The sequence below is a fragment of the Bemisia tabaci genome, chromosome 5 (assembly GCF_918797505.1).
Source record: "Bemisia tabaci chromosome 5, PGI_BMITA_v3".
In the NCBI taxonomy this organism is placed as follows: domain Eukaryota; kingdom Metazoa; phylum Arthropoda; class Insecta; order Hemiptera; family Aleyrodidae; genus Bemisia; species Bemisia tabaci.
In genome coordinates, this window is record NC_092797.1 from 5,391,462 (window position 1) to 5,404,446 (window position 12,985).

The 12,985-nt window shown below is 43.5% G+C and overlaps 1 long non-coding RNA gene across 1 annotated transcript; it reads right to left on the minus strand.

The window, feature by feature from the left end:
* Positions 1-264: 264 nt before the first annotated feature.
* Positions 265-8,844, minus strand: LOC140224720 (uncharacterized). Its single transcript, XR_011899974.1, has 2 exons — positions 6,900-8,844; positions 265-496 (listed from the first exon to the last, which is right to left on the minus strand). It is a non-coding gene; the product is annotated as an uncharacterized lncRNA (long non-coding RNA).
* Positions 8,845-12,985: the final 4,141 nt, after the last annotated feature.

The following is a 12,985-nucleotide window of genomic DNA, read 5'->3' on the forward strand; positions in this document are numbered from 1 at the left end:
TTTGAAAATTTCAAAGCGCGTATTTAGAAAATAGCACTAGCCAAGATTTTGATTTTTCGCGAATTTAAGTGTGCACGTACCATGGACTCACCTTGAGCAAACCATTTTTGGGTACATTTTTTTTTTTGCTTCAAAACCACTGTGCCGGGACTCATGCGGAATTTGAGATATACCCTTACGCCATAGGAGCAACGAATTGGACCAAGTTCAGCAGGAACTTACCAGTTACCATGCCGCACTTTGAAAAGAGAAGAGTTTGAAGTAGTTTAATACAATTAGTCTTGCATCGTGTCCTGGCTAAAATTCAAAGTCGAGAAAACATTTTTAAGCCTGAAAGCACGTTAAACTTCACATTTAACATTACCCAAGTTTTATGAATAAATGAAACTTCAAACCTGAAACCTGGTTCAAACTGAAAGCGACTAGATGTATCTCTATTAAACGTGGTTGATTTTATGCGTAACGGCAAAACAGGGGCTGCCAACAAGTAACCTCTCTGTAACAACGAAAATTGGATGGTAAATTTTTTTTTTTTTTTTTTTTTTTTTTTTTTTTTTCGATTTCATGGATTAAGAAGATGGAAAAACGACGCACACAAAGTGAAAATTTGTTCATCTCTCATAGTTATCGCAGGTTGACATTAACATCGATCTGCGTAGTAATGAACCCAAATAGACGATGAAACTACGAGGCCACGTATCTCAGTTTGCAACGTTGCAGACTTCCTGTCATACATTATTTTATCATGAAAACCATTCAACGTCAATTTTTTAAAACCCCGGGATTTTTCGTCTGCGTGAAGAAAACTGTGTGGAAAATCCAAGGAATGAAATTGCTCTGCTCTCCGCCAAAAAGTAAAATGGGAGCGGAGATTTTTGAATACCGCAAACGATGTACGTGGCTTAGGAGTTCATCGTCAAAGTGTTCCTCCCCAGCCCCTAATCCAGGGCCGGATTTAGGGGGTGGTCACATGGGCCGCGGCCAATGGCGGCAATTTTAGGGGGCGGCAAATTTTCAAATCTAGGTATAAAAAAAAAACGGATTCAGAAAAAAAAAATGAAAAACGAGAAAAGGCGTCAAAATCTCTCATTTCCTGAGAGTTAAAGTATACATATAGTAATGAATTTTTTGCGTTGAATTTGTTCGTCTTTCAGCGATACAAGAGACAGCGCCTTTCATTGGTATAGTTGAGAGAGAAACCAAACACGCAGTTTGGCCTGGAGCGACGCGGCGCAAAGAGCAATGATGACAAGGATTTGAGTTGAAAAGGAGAAGCCCTTCGCGCGCCGCGCCAGTCAGCATGAAACACATTTAGCGCCTTCAAGACTCCCCGAATACTTCACGCATTGCGTCAAACGCAGTGCGGTCAGCAGCGGTTGGCGTGAGACTCATAGTGCCTACAAGACTGCATGAATACTTAATGCATTTCGTCAAAAACAGTCCGGTTAGCGCGGTGGCGGAAATTAAAATTATTAAACCACATTCATATTTATTCTTTCATAATTTTTTCGTTCATTTCTAATAAATGGAAGGCCTGGACCACACAGAGAAAGGTTTACGGAACTTAACTTTTGCGCTATGTTCCGTGAACTTTGGCTAGTGTTGACAGGGCTTTGAAAAAAATGTGCCCAACACGAATAAACACGTCTTATGCACCCCTCCTACTCCGGCTTGTTCACTTGATGGTTCGAGCTTGATATTTCAAAACGAATGAAAAGGGGGCGGCCCACGGGCGGCAAGTGGGTATAAATCCGGCCCTGCGGAAGCACTGCAAAATCCCAAAACATTCTACAAACCTGTAAAAAAGTTCATTGTTCAAGGACTACTTAGATTTCCTGTACTTTAGAGACTTACCTTACTCCCAGCAGCTTCGTTGTTGAAATTTTGTGTTTGTCGGGTAACCATGCAGGTTTTACTTTTCGGGTCAAAATCGAAAGTTCTCAGATCGGGCTGAAATGAAGCTCGTCCCCCATAAAATGAGTCGAGGAGTCCGAATTTCCGATCCAAAATGCTTCACGAGTCGATCAGACTTGACAATCGCGGATAACCGCGGATATTCGACCATGCCCGAAACTTCCAGAAATTAACACTCGTTTTTTACTGTTTCTCGGTCCAGGAAGCTCCGGCGAGCCTCAGGACCACGCGGAATCGATTCTACGCCTCCAAGTACCTACATGGGATTTGATACTAATCTCTGATTATTTTCATTCATCGGAATGAATCGGGAAAAATCGACTGGGGTTTCATGGACTAAAAGAGCTTGATGCAAAAATAGCTAATTCCGTCTCCCCTCTGGAACCGACTAGAAAATCCCACTCAGCGAGTCAATTCCAAGCGAGCTTACTTGGTTTTGGCCCGATGGGCGAACTTTCGATTTTGACCCGAAAAATTCAGTCCATGGAACCCATGACAATTTTTCTCGATTTTGGACTGAGAAAAAATTTCGAGATTTCAGTCGCATCCTACGTAGTTGGAGGCGTAGAATCGATTCCGCACGGTCCCGACTCTTAGCGAGACTTCCTGAGCCGAGAAACAGTCAAAAACTGGTCAAAAACGAGCTTTTTCAGACCAATTTTTGACTCGTTCTCTAGAGCGTTTTCAGCGGATAGCTCTAAGCGAGGTACTCGTGGAGCTTTTCCGACTGGAAAATCGTATTCAGCGGGTCAACTCCAAGCGAGCTTCCCTGGTTTCGGCCCGATTCGCGAACTTTCGCCTTTGACCCGAAAAAAGTCGAATTAACCATTGTAACCCATATGTGGATTTTTCTCTTTTTTGGACTGAGAAAAAATTTCGAGATTTCAGTCGCACCCTCATTATTTGGAGGCGTGGAGTCGATTCCGCACGGTCCAGACTCTCGGCGAGACTTCCTGAGCCGAGAAACAGTCAAAAACTGTTCAAAAACGAGCTTTTCAGACCAATTTTTGACTCTTTCTCTCGAGCGTTTTCAGCGGATAGCTCGAAGCGAGCGACTGGCGGAGCTTTTCTGACTGGAAAATCGCACTCAGGAGGTCATTTCCAAGCTGCCAAGCTTGCTTTCGGCTCGATCGGCGAACTTTCGATTTTGACGCTAAAAATTTAGTCCGTGTAACGCCAGTTTTAATTTCAAGTAAAACTAGTCTTGATGCATATTTCGTGAAAAATTCGCTCCCAAATTCGAATTTTTAAGCATCAAAATGTCAGTTTGAACTTTTATTCCGTCATAAGAATCCATGTATAATTTCGAAACTTCAAACACGTATTTCTCGAAATAGGAGAAACTGCACTTGTGCGCAATGTGCGCCTTTTCCTCCAAGCCTATCGATTATCTCGTGACGTTGACTCCTTTGGATATGAGCTCGCTTGGAAGTGACCCGCTGAGTTCGATTTTCGAGTTGGAAAAGCTCCGCGAGTCCCTCGCTTTGAGCTATTCGCTGAAAATCCTCCAGAGAAACAGGCAAAAAGTGGTCAGAAAAGCTCGTTTTTGACCACTTCCTGACTGTTTCTCGGCTCAGGAAGCCTCGCAGAGAGCCAAGACTGTGCGGAATCGATTCTACGCCTCCAACTACATAGGATGCGACTGAAATCTCGAAATTTTTTTCTCAGTCCCAAATCGAGAAAAATCGACAGGGGTACGAACCACGGACTAAATTTTTAGCGTCAAAATCGATAGTTAGCCAATCGGGTCGGAACCAAGTAAGCTCGCTTATTATTGACCCGCTGAGTGCGATTTTTTAGTCGGAAAAGCTCCGGAAGTCCTTCGCTTCGAGCTATCCGCTGAAAACGCTGCTAGAGAAAGAGTCAAAAAGTGGTCAGAAACACTCGTTTTTGACCAGTTTATGACTGTTTCTCGGCTCAGGAAGCCTCGCCGAGAGTCAGGACCATGCGCAATCGATTCTACGCCTCCAACTACGTAGGATGCGACTGAAATCTCGACATTTTTTTCTCAGTCCAAAATCGAGAAAAATCGACAGGGGTTACATGGACTAAATTTTGAGGGTCAAAATCTAAAGTTCTCAGATCGCGCCAAAACCAAGCTAGTCGGCTTGGAAATGACCCCTGAGTGCGATTTTCAGTCGGAAAAGCTCCGCGAGTCCCTCGCTTCGAGCTATCCGCTGAAAACGCTCCAGAGAAAGAGTCAAAAAGTGGTCAGAAAACTCGTTTTTGACCAGTTTATGACTGTTTCTCGGCTCAGGAAGCCTCGCCGAGAGTCAGGACCATGCGCAATCGATTCTACGGCTCCAACTACGTAGGATGCGACTGAAATCTCGACATTTTTTTCTCAGTCCAAAATCGAGAAAAATCGACAGGGGTTACATGGACTAAATTTTTTAGCGTCAAAATCTAAAGTTCTCCGATCGCGCCAAAACCAAGCTAGTCGGCTTGGAAATGACCCACTGAGTGCGATTTTCCAGTCGGAAAAGCTCCGCGAGTCCCTCGCTTCGAGCTATCCGCTGAAAACGCTTCAGAGAAAGAGTCAAAAAGTGGTCAGAAACACTCGTTTTTGACCAGTTTATGACTGTTTCTTGGCTCAGGAAGCCTCGCCGAGAGTCAGGACCATGCGCAATCGATTCCACGGCTCCAACTACGTAGGATGCGACTGAAATCTCGAATTTTTTTCTCAGTCCAAAATCGAGAAAAATCGACAGGGGTTACATGGACTAAATTTTTAGGGTCAAAATCGAAGGTTCTCAGATCGCGCCAAAACCAAGCTAGTCGGCTTGGAAATGACCCATTGAGTGCGATTTTCCGGTCGGAAAAGCTCCGCGAGTCCCTCGCTTCGAGCTATCCGCTGAAAACGCTTCAGAGAAAGAGTCAAAAAGTGGTCAGAAACACTCGTTTTTGACCAGTTTATGACTGTTTCTTGGCTCAGGAAGCCTCGCCGAGAGTCAGGACCATGCGCAATCGATTCCACGGCTCCAACTACGTAGGATGCGACTGAAATCTCGAAATTTTTTTCTCAGTCCAAAATCGAGAAAAATCGACAGGGGTTACATGGACTAAATTTTAAGGGTCAAAATCGAGGGTTCTCAGATCGCGCCAAAACCAAGCTAGTCGGCTTGGAAATGACCCATTGAGTGCGATTTTCGGTCGGAAAAGCTCCGCGAGTCCCTCGCTTCGAGCTATCCGCTGAAAACGCTTCAGAGAAAGAGTCAAAAAGTGGTCAGAAACACTCGTTTTTGACCAGTTTATGACTGTTTCTTGGCTCAGGAAGCCTCGCCGAGAGTCAGGACCATGCGCAATCGATTCCACGGCTCCAACTACGTAGGATGCGACTGAAATCTCGACATTTTTTTCTCAGTCCAAAATTGAGAAAAATCGACAGGCGTTACATGGACTAAATTTTGAGGGTCAAAATCGAGGGTTCTAAAATCGCGCCAAAACCAAGCTAGTCGGCTTGGAAATGACCCATTGAGTGCGATTTTCAGGTCGGAAAAGCTCCGCGAGTCCCTCGGTTCGAGCTATCCGCTGAAAACGCTTCAGAGAAAGAGTAAAAAAGTGGTCAGAAACACTCGTTTTTGACCAGTTTATGACTGTTTCTTGGCTCAAGAAAGCCTCGCCGAGAGTCAGGACCATGCGCAATCGATTCCACGGCTCCAACTACGTAGGATGCGACTGAAATCTCGACATTTTTTTCTCAGTCCAAAATCGAGAAAAATCGACAGGCGTTACATGGACTAAATTTTGAGAGTCAAAATCGAGGGTTCTCAGATCGCGCCAAAACCAAGCTAGTCGGCTTGGAAATGACCCATTGAGTGCGATTTTCCGGTTTTTTCAAAATCTTCACTGATCCTTTTTTCGAAATACGCGATTTGAGATTTTCATAGTAAATGCAAGTTTCCCACTGATTTTGATCCGGTTTTTTATTTATTTGTACCCTGAATCGGTGTTGATCGGTTAACGTTTTCATTTTTCTTTCGATTCATGTCGCTCATACAGACCCTCTCGTTACACGCACAATTCCTTTCATACCCTTTTTTTTTTAACTGAAAAATTCGTCTTCAGCTGCGTCTGCGGCAATTGTTGTTACGAATATGTTGTGCGTGCTGGTTTCAGGTCATTCCTTACACGAATCTCTGAAGGCGTTTTATGTGCGAGAGCAATTCGCCTTCAGCTGCGTCTGCAGCAATTGTTGTTACGAATATGTTGTGCGTGCTGGTTTCAGGTCATTACATACTCGACTCTCTGAAGGCGTTTTATGTGCGCAAGTGGCGTACCCTGTTGGAGAACTGGCGAATTGCTCTCGCACACAAAACGCCTTCAAAGAGTCGAGTATGTAACTACCTGAAACCAGCACGCACCGCATACTCGTAACAACAATTGCCGCAGACGCAGCAGAAGGCGAATTTTTCGGTTAAAAAAAAGAGTATGAAAGGAAGTGTGCGTGTAAAGAGAGGGCATGTATTCGATCGACTTGATTCGAACAAAAAATAAAAACGTGAACCGATCAACACCGATTCAATGTACAAATAAATAAAAAGTGGATCAAGATCAGTAGAAAAGTTGCATTTACTATGAAAATTTCAAAGCGCGTATTTCGAAAATAGCACTAGCCAAGATTTTGATTTTTCGCGATTTTAAGTGTGCACGTACCATGGACTCACCCCGAGCAAACCATTTTTGGGTACATTTTTGTCGCATTTTTTTTTTTTTTGCTTCAAAACCACTGTGCCGGGACTCATGCGGAATTTGAGATACACCCTTACGCCATAGGAGCAACGAATTGGACCAAGTTCAGCAGGAACTTACCAGTTACCATGCCGCATTTTGAAAAGAGAAGAGTTTGAAGTAGTTTAATACAAATAGTCTTACATCGTGTCCTGGCTAAAATTCAAAGTCGAGAAAACATTTTTAAGCCTGAAAGCACGTTAAACTTCACATTTAACATTACCTAAGTTTTATGAATAAATGAAACTTCAAACCTGAAACCTGGTTCAAACTGAAAGCGACTAGATGTATCTCTATTAAACGTGGTTGATTTTATGCGTAACGGCAAAACAGGGGCTGCCAACAAGTAACCTCTCTGTAACAACGAAAATTGGATGGTAAATTTTTTTTTTTTTTTTTTTTTTTTTTTTTTTTTTTTTTCGATTTCATGGATTAAAAAGATGGAAAAACGACGCACACAAAGTGAAAATTTGTTCATCTCTCATAGTTATCGCAGGTTGACATTAACATCGATCTGCGTAGTAATGAACCCAAATAGACGGTGAAACTACGAGGCCACGTATCTCAGTTTGCAACGTTGCAGACTTCCTGTCATACATTATTTTATCATGAAAACCATTCAACGTCAATTTTTTAAAACCCCGGGATTTTTCGTCTGCGTGAAGAAAACTGTGTGGAAAATCCAAGGAATGAAATTGCTTTGCTCTCCGCCAAAAAGTAAAATGGGAGCGGAGATTTTTGAATACCGCAAACGCACAGTTTCGATTCTCGGCGAGACTTCCGAAGCCGAGGAACAGTCAAAATCTGGTCAAAAACGAGCTTTTCTGACCACTTTTTGACTCGTTCTCTAGAGCGTTTTAAGCGGATAGCTCTAAGCGAGGTACTCGTGGAGCTTTTCCGACTGGAAAATCGCATTGAGCGGGTCAATTCCAAGCGAGCTTCCTTGGTTTCGGCCCGATCCGCGAACATTCGCCTTTGACCCGAAAAATTTAGTCGATGTAATCCATACGTCGATTTTTCTCTTTTTTGGACTGAGAAAAAAATTTCGGGATTTCAGTCGCATCCTTCGTATTTGGAGGCGTAGAATCGATTCCGCACGGTCCCGACTCTTGGCGAGACTTCCTGAGCCGGGAGAAGGTCATAAACTGGTCAAAAACGAGTTTTTCAGCCCAATTTTTGACTCTTTCTCTGGAGCGTTTCAGCGGATAGCTCAAAGCGAGGGACTTGCGGAGCTTTTCCGACTGGAAAATCGCACTCAGCGGGTCATTTCCAAGCGGCCAAGCTTGCTTTCGGCTCGATCGGCGAACTTTTGATTTTGACGCTAAAAATTCAGTCCATGTAACGCCTGTCGATTTTCCTCGATTTTGGACTGAGAAAAAAAATTCGAGATTTCAGTCGCATCGTAATTATTTGGAGGCGTAGAATCAATTTCGCACGGTCCCGACTCTCGGCGAGATTTCCTGAGCCGAGAAACAGTCAATAACTGGTCAAACACGAGCTTTCAGACGAATTTTTGACTCTTCCTCTGGAGCGTGTTCAGCGGATAGCTCAAAGCTCGGGACTCGCGGAGCTTTTCTGACTAGAAAATCGCACTCAGCGGGTCATTTCAAATCGGCCAAGCTTGCTCTCGGCTCGATTGGCGAACTTTCAATTTTGACGCTAAAAATCTAGTCCATGTACCGCCAGTTTTAATTTCAAGTAAAACTAGTCTTGATGCACGTTCCGTGAAATATTCGCTCCAAAATTCCAATTTTTAAGCATCAAAATGTCAATTTGAACTTTTATTCCGCCATAAGGATTCATGTATAATTTCGAAACTTCAAACGCATATTTCTTGAAATAGGAGAAACTGAACTTGTGCGCCATGTGCGCCTTGTCCTCCAAGCCTATCGATTATCTCGTGACGTTGACTCCTTTGGATCTGAGCTCGCTTGGAATTGACCCGCTGAGTTCGATTTTCGAGTTGGAAAAGCTCCGCGAGTCCCTCGCTTCGAGCTATCCGCTGTAAACGCTCAAGAGAAAGAATCAAAAAAGGGTCGGAAATGCTCGTTTTTGACCAGTTTTTGTCTCTTTCTAGGCTCAGGAAGTCTCGCCGAGAGTCGAGACCGTGCGGAATCGATTCTACGCCTCCAAATAATTAGGATGCGACTGAAATCTTGAAATTTTTTTCTCAGTCCCAAATCGAGAAAAATCGACAGGGGTTACCACGGACTAAATATTTCGAGGTCAAAATCGAAAGTTCGCCGATCAGGCTGAAACCAAGGAAGCTCGCTTGGAAATGACCCGCTGAGTGCGATTCTCCAGTCTGAAAAGCTCCGCGAGTCCCTCGCTTCGGGCTATCCGCTGAAAACTCTCTAGAAAAAAAATCAAAAATTGGTCAGAAAACCTCGTTTTTGACTGTTTTTCGGCTAAGGAAGCCTCGTAGAAAGCCAAGACTGTGCGGAATCGATTCTACGCCTTTAACTTCATAGGATGCGACTGATATCTTGAAATGTTTTTCTCAGTTCCAAATCGGGAAAAATCGACAGGGGTTACATGGACTTAATTTTTAGCGTCAAAATCGATAGTTCGCCGATCGGGTCGGAACCAAGAAAGCTCGCTTGGAATTGACAAGCTGAGTGAATTTCCAGTCGGGAAAGCTCCTCGAGTCCCTCGCAACGAGTTATCCGTTGAAAAACGCTCCGAAGGAAGAGACAAAAAGTGGTCAGAAAAGCTAGTTTTGGACGAGTTTTTGACTGTTTCTTAGCTCAGGGAGCCTCGCCGAGGGTCGGGACCGTTTGGAATCAATTCTTGGCCTCAACTACGTAGGGTGCGACTGAAATCTCGAAATTTTTTTCTCAGTCCCAAATCGAGAAAAATCGACAGGAGTTACATGGACTAAATTTTTAGCATCAAAATCGAAAATTCGCCGATCGGGCAGAAACCAAGTAAGGTCGCTTGGAATTGACCCGCCGAGTGCGATTTTTCAGTCGGTAAAGCTCTGCAAGTCCCTCGCTTCGAGCTAGCCGCTGAATACGCTCCAGAGAAAGAGTCAAAAAGTGGTCAGAAAAGCTCCTTTTTTACCTGTTTTTGACTGTTTCTCGAATCAGGAAGCCTCGTCAAGAGTCGGGACCGTGCAGATTCGATTCTACGCCTCCAAATACGTAGGATGCGACTGAAACTCGAATTTTTTTTCTCAGTCCAAAATTGAGTAAAATCGACAGGCGTTACATTAACTAAATTTTAAGCGTCAAAATCGAAAATTCGCCGATCGAGCCGGAAGCAAGTTATGCCGCTTGGGAATGACCCGCTGAGTGCGATTTTCCAGTCGAAAAAGCTCCGCGAGTCCCTCGCTTTGAGCCATCCGCTGAAAACGCCTCAGAGAAAGATTCAAAAAGGAGTCAGAAATGCTCGTTTTTGACCAGTTTCTGAATGTTTCTCGGCTCAGAGAGCCTCGCCGAGAGTCGGGACCGTGCGGAATTGATTCTACGCCTCAAAATGCGTAGGATGCGACTGATTCTCGACATTTTTTTCTCAGTCCCAAATCGAGGAAAATCGACTAGGATTACTTGGACTAAATTTTTAGCGTCAAAATAGATAGTTCCCCGATCGGATCGGAACAAAGTAAGCTCGCTTGGTATTGACCCTCTGAGTGGGATTTTCGAGTCCGGAAAGGTCCGCGAGTCCCTCGCTTCGAGCTATCCGCGGAAGACTATCCAGAGAGAAACTCAAAAAGTGGCCAGAAACACTCGTTTTTGACCAGTTTGCCTGAAGTCAACGAGACGCCTTCAAATGGCCGGGTATGCAAAATGACTGCCGTGACGCACGAATAGTGGTATCTGAATTTTACATTAAGTTTACGGATTGATTTGAAGGCGCTCTTCTGTATCCATTATGAGTGGCCTTGTACAATGATGTTGACCAAAAAGTTCATAATTTTGGGTGTTTAAATCGAGTTGCATATTGGGAAAATGCCGAGGAATAATATTTTGAAATAATATTAAGATTGTTTTTGGTATCTACTTCTTTTTTAAATGAAGAGAGCGCAAGCGGCTGGATCAGATTGTGTATTTTAAGTCCCTTGGTTCGGTCATCGTATTCTGAAGTGAAACTGAAAGAGTCGCCGTTTACAAGATCGCAACTCACTCAAAAGCGGTCGTGAATTTAAATAGTTTCGCACGGATAAAATGAGTTTTCTTTGATTAACTGTGAATAATCATAATTGAAGAAAAAGTACTTTGTCCACGGGTCCATTAGGAAAGCGTAAAGCATGGATTAATTGAGCATCGATGACCAACTAAATCTTGTCAGATAAGGAAATTTAAGTGTGAAACCCTTTTTTCCGTCTTTAAATGATCCAAATCCACCAACAAGTTTAAAAGTGCACCAAGTGCAAAAATGCGAATCTACTGATGAAGGGTCGATTCTTAGTGCCAAAAACGCAAAGCTCGGCATTTCTGCCGTATTTTCTAACAGTTCGAGAAATTATTGAAACTGCTGATGGAGTTTGAAAAAACATCTTATTATTGCCATCCTCAAGAATTATTAATAAGAAGGGTAGAAGGTTAATCCCTTCTGCCGACAATAAAGAGGAATGCAGACAGTTGGGCGCTTCTGGGTACCAGATGCGCCCTTTCCAACCGTTCGACTCCCCCGATGTAACATGTACTATACTACATGCCCTTTTGCCTTATGGGTAATGACGCCATTCTGGTACACCCGGGAAAATTGGATTTTTTTCTGCATCTGGTATTCGTAAAAGTTTTCGTGAAATGTTTTGCTTTTAAGCATAACAATCTCGCACGGACGTATTACCTGGTTAAAGTATTTTAGGGCCTCCTTATGCTTTAAATACTTATATCCGAGGCAGTACTTTCAGATCGATTTGAAAATATTACGAACAGTCACGTGATCTCTTCGTTTTAGTGACGTATTACTGTGCTACTTTGTGATTGGTTCATTTTCTTGGCGCAGCATCGACACGTCAGCTGTTTGCGGCATTGAGCGGAAGGTTTAAGGTTATGTCATGGACCAAGAGAATGAATAAGGACCCCCAACTCCAGTTAGCGGAGACATTAGCGCTGCCTGCGTTCACGCCGTGAATATGGGTCCAGCCAGCGCCGATGTCACCGCCGGCCGGCCGGTCCCTCTCTTCCCCGCGACCCAGGCTTCCCCTCACCACTGCTGAACTCCTCTTCAGTCTTCACGCGGCCCCGCTCCCCCGCGACCTGCGTCGCGACGCCGCTGTCCGCTAGATCGCGTTGACGCACCAGCTTTAGAGGTTCCGCCGCTCTTTCCCGTCGTCTGATTTACAGTGCATCCTTTATGTTTGCATTCACCACCAACCAAAATTCAGCACAATGTGCTTGTAGAAAGTTCCAGACCTTCGCGGTCGACCTAAAGTTTTGTGGGGTTTTGCGGTTAAAGAATCCCACTTTAACTTCCAACTTCGTCAGACTTCGGGTACTTATGCTGGTAGTAATATGCTTTGACCAAGAAGCGCCCTTCAACGCTTGGGCGTTGGAACTGCTTGTTTTTTTACTCTCCTGGAAAATCGTGTTTTCCGAGATTAGCACTTCTGCACTTTCACCATCTATAAAGTGCTTTAGTATCGTTTAATTAACATTTCCACAGGCAGTGATTATGATTGTTCAGTCAGTAATTTTTTTTTCTCATTAATTTCTTCACAAAAATTCTCAGGTATCTATGTTGCAGGCAATTTACGATCGCCGGCAAATTGCAATCTATTCGTGTTTAATCAACAAATTAAATCGTTTTTAAGTGAAAAAACGAGATTGGAGATAGGGATTATTATGCTTTGAATTCAATTATATGTTAGCCCCTTCTACTTGGATGCCTGGTGCCAGCTAGCACACTCGCGAGTTCGTGAAATGTCATCAATAATCTGTGCTAGGTTCGGTTAAGCAACTAAACTAACTTCTTGACAACGCGGAGAGTATCGCTGGATTTGAAGGCGTAAAGAAATCTTCAATATATCGATGTTATCGTAATTACAATTTGACGAATTGACAAGTACGGAGCTTGCAAATTGCCGGCGATTGCTGACTCCCTGCGATTTCAGAGATATTTACTTAAATCTTTAAGTTTACATGTCCTTTTCTCTCTTCTAATCGGTATGTGTGTTTCTTTTTTGTCTCTGGTGCATCCCTCGAAATTCTTGGATTCAAAAATCTATGAACTTAGTGCACAACGCAAATCGTCAATTGAAAAATTGAGATCGTTCAATTAAACGGGACACTTGATTCACTACTTAACTGAATCTTTAACTTAACTGGAAACTCAAATTTACCACAAATCCTATTCAACCGAAAACCTGATCTAACCCTGCTAACCAAAACTT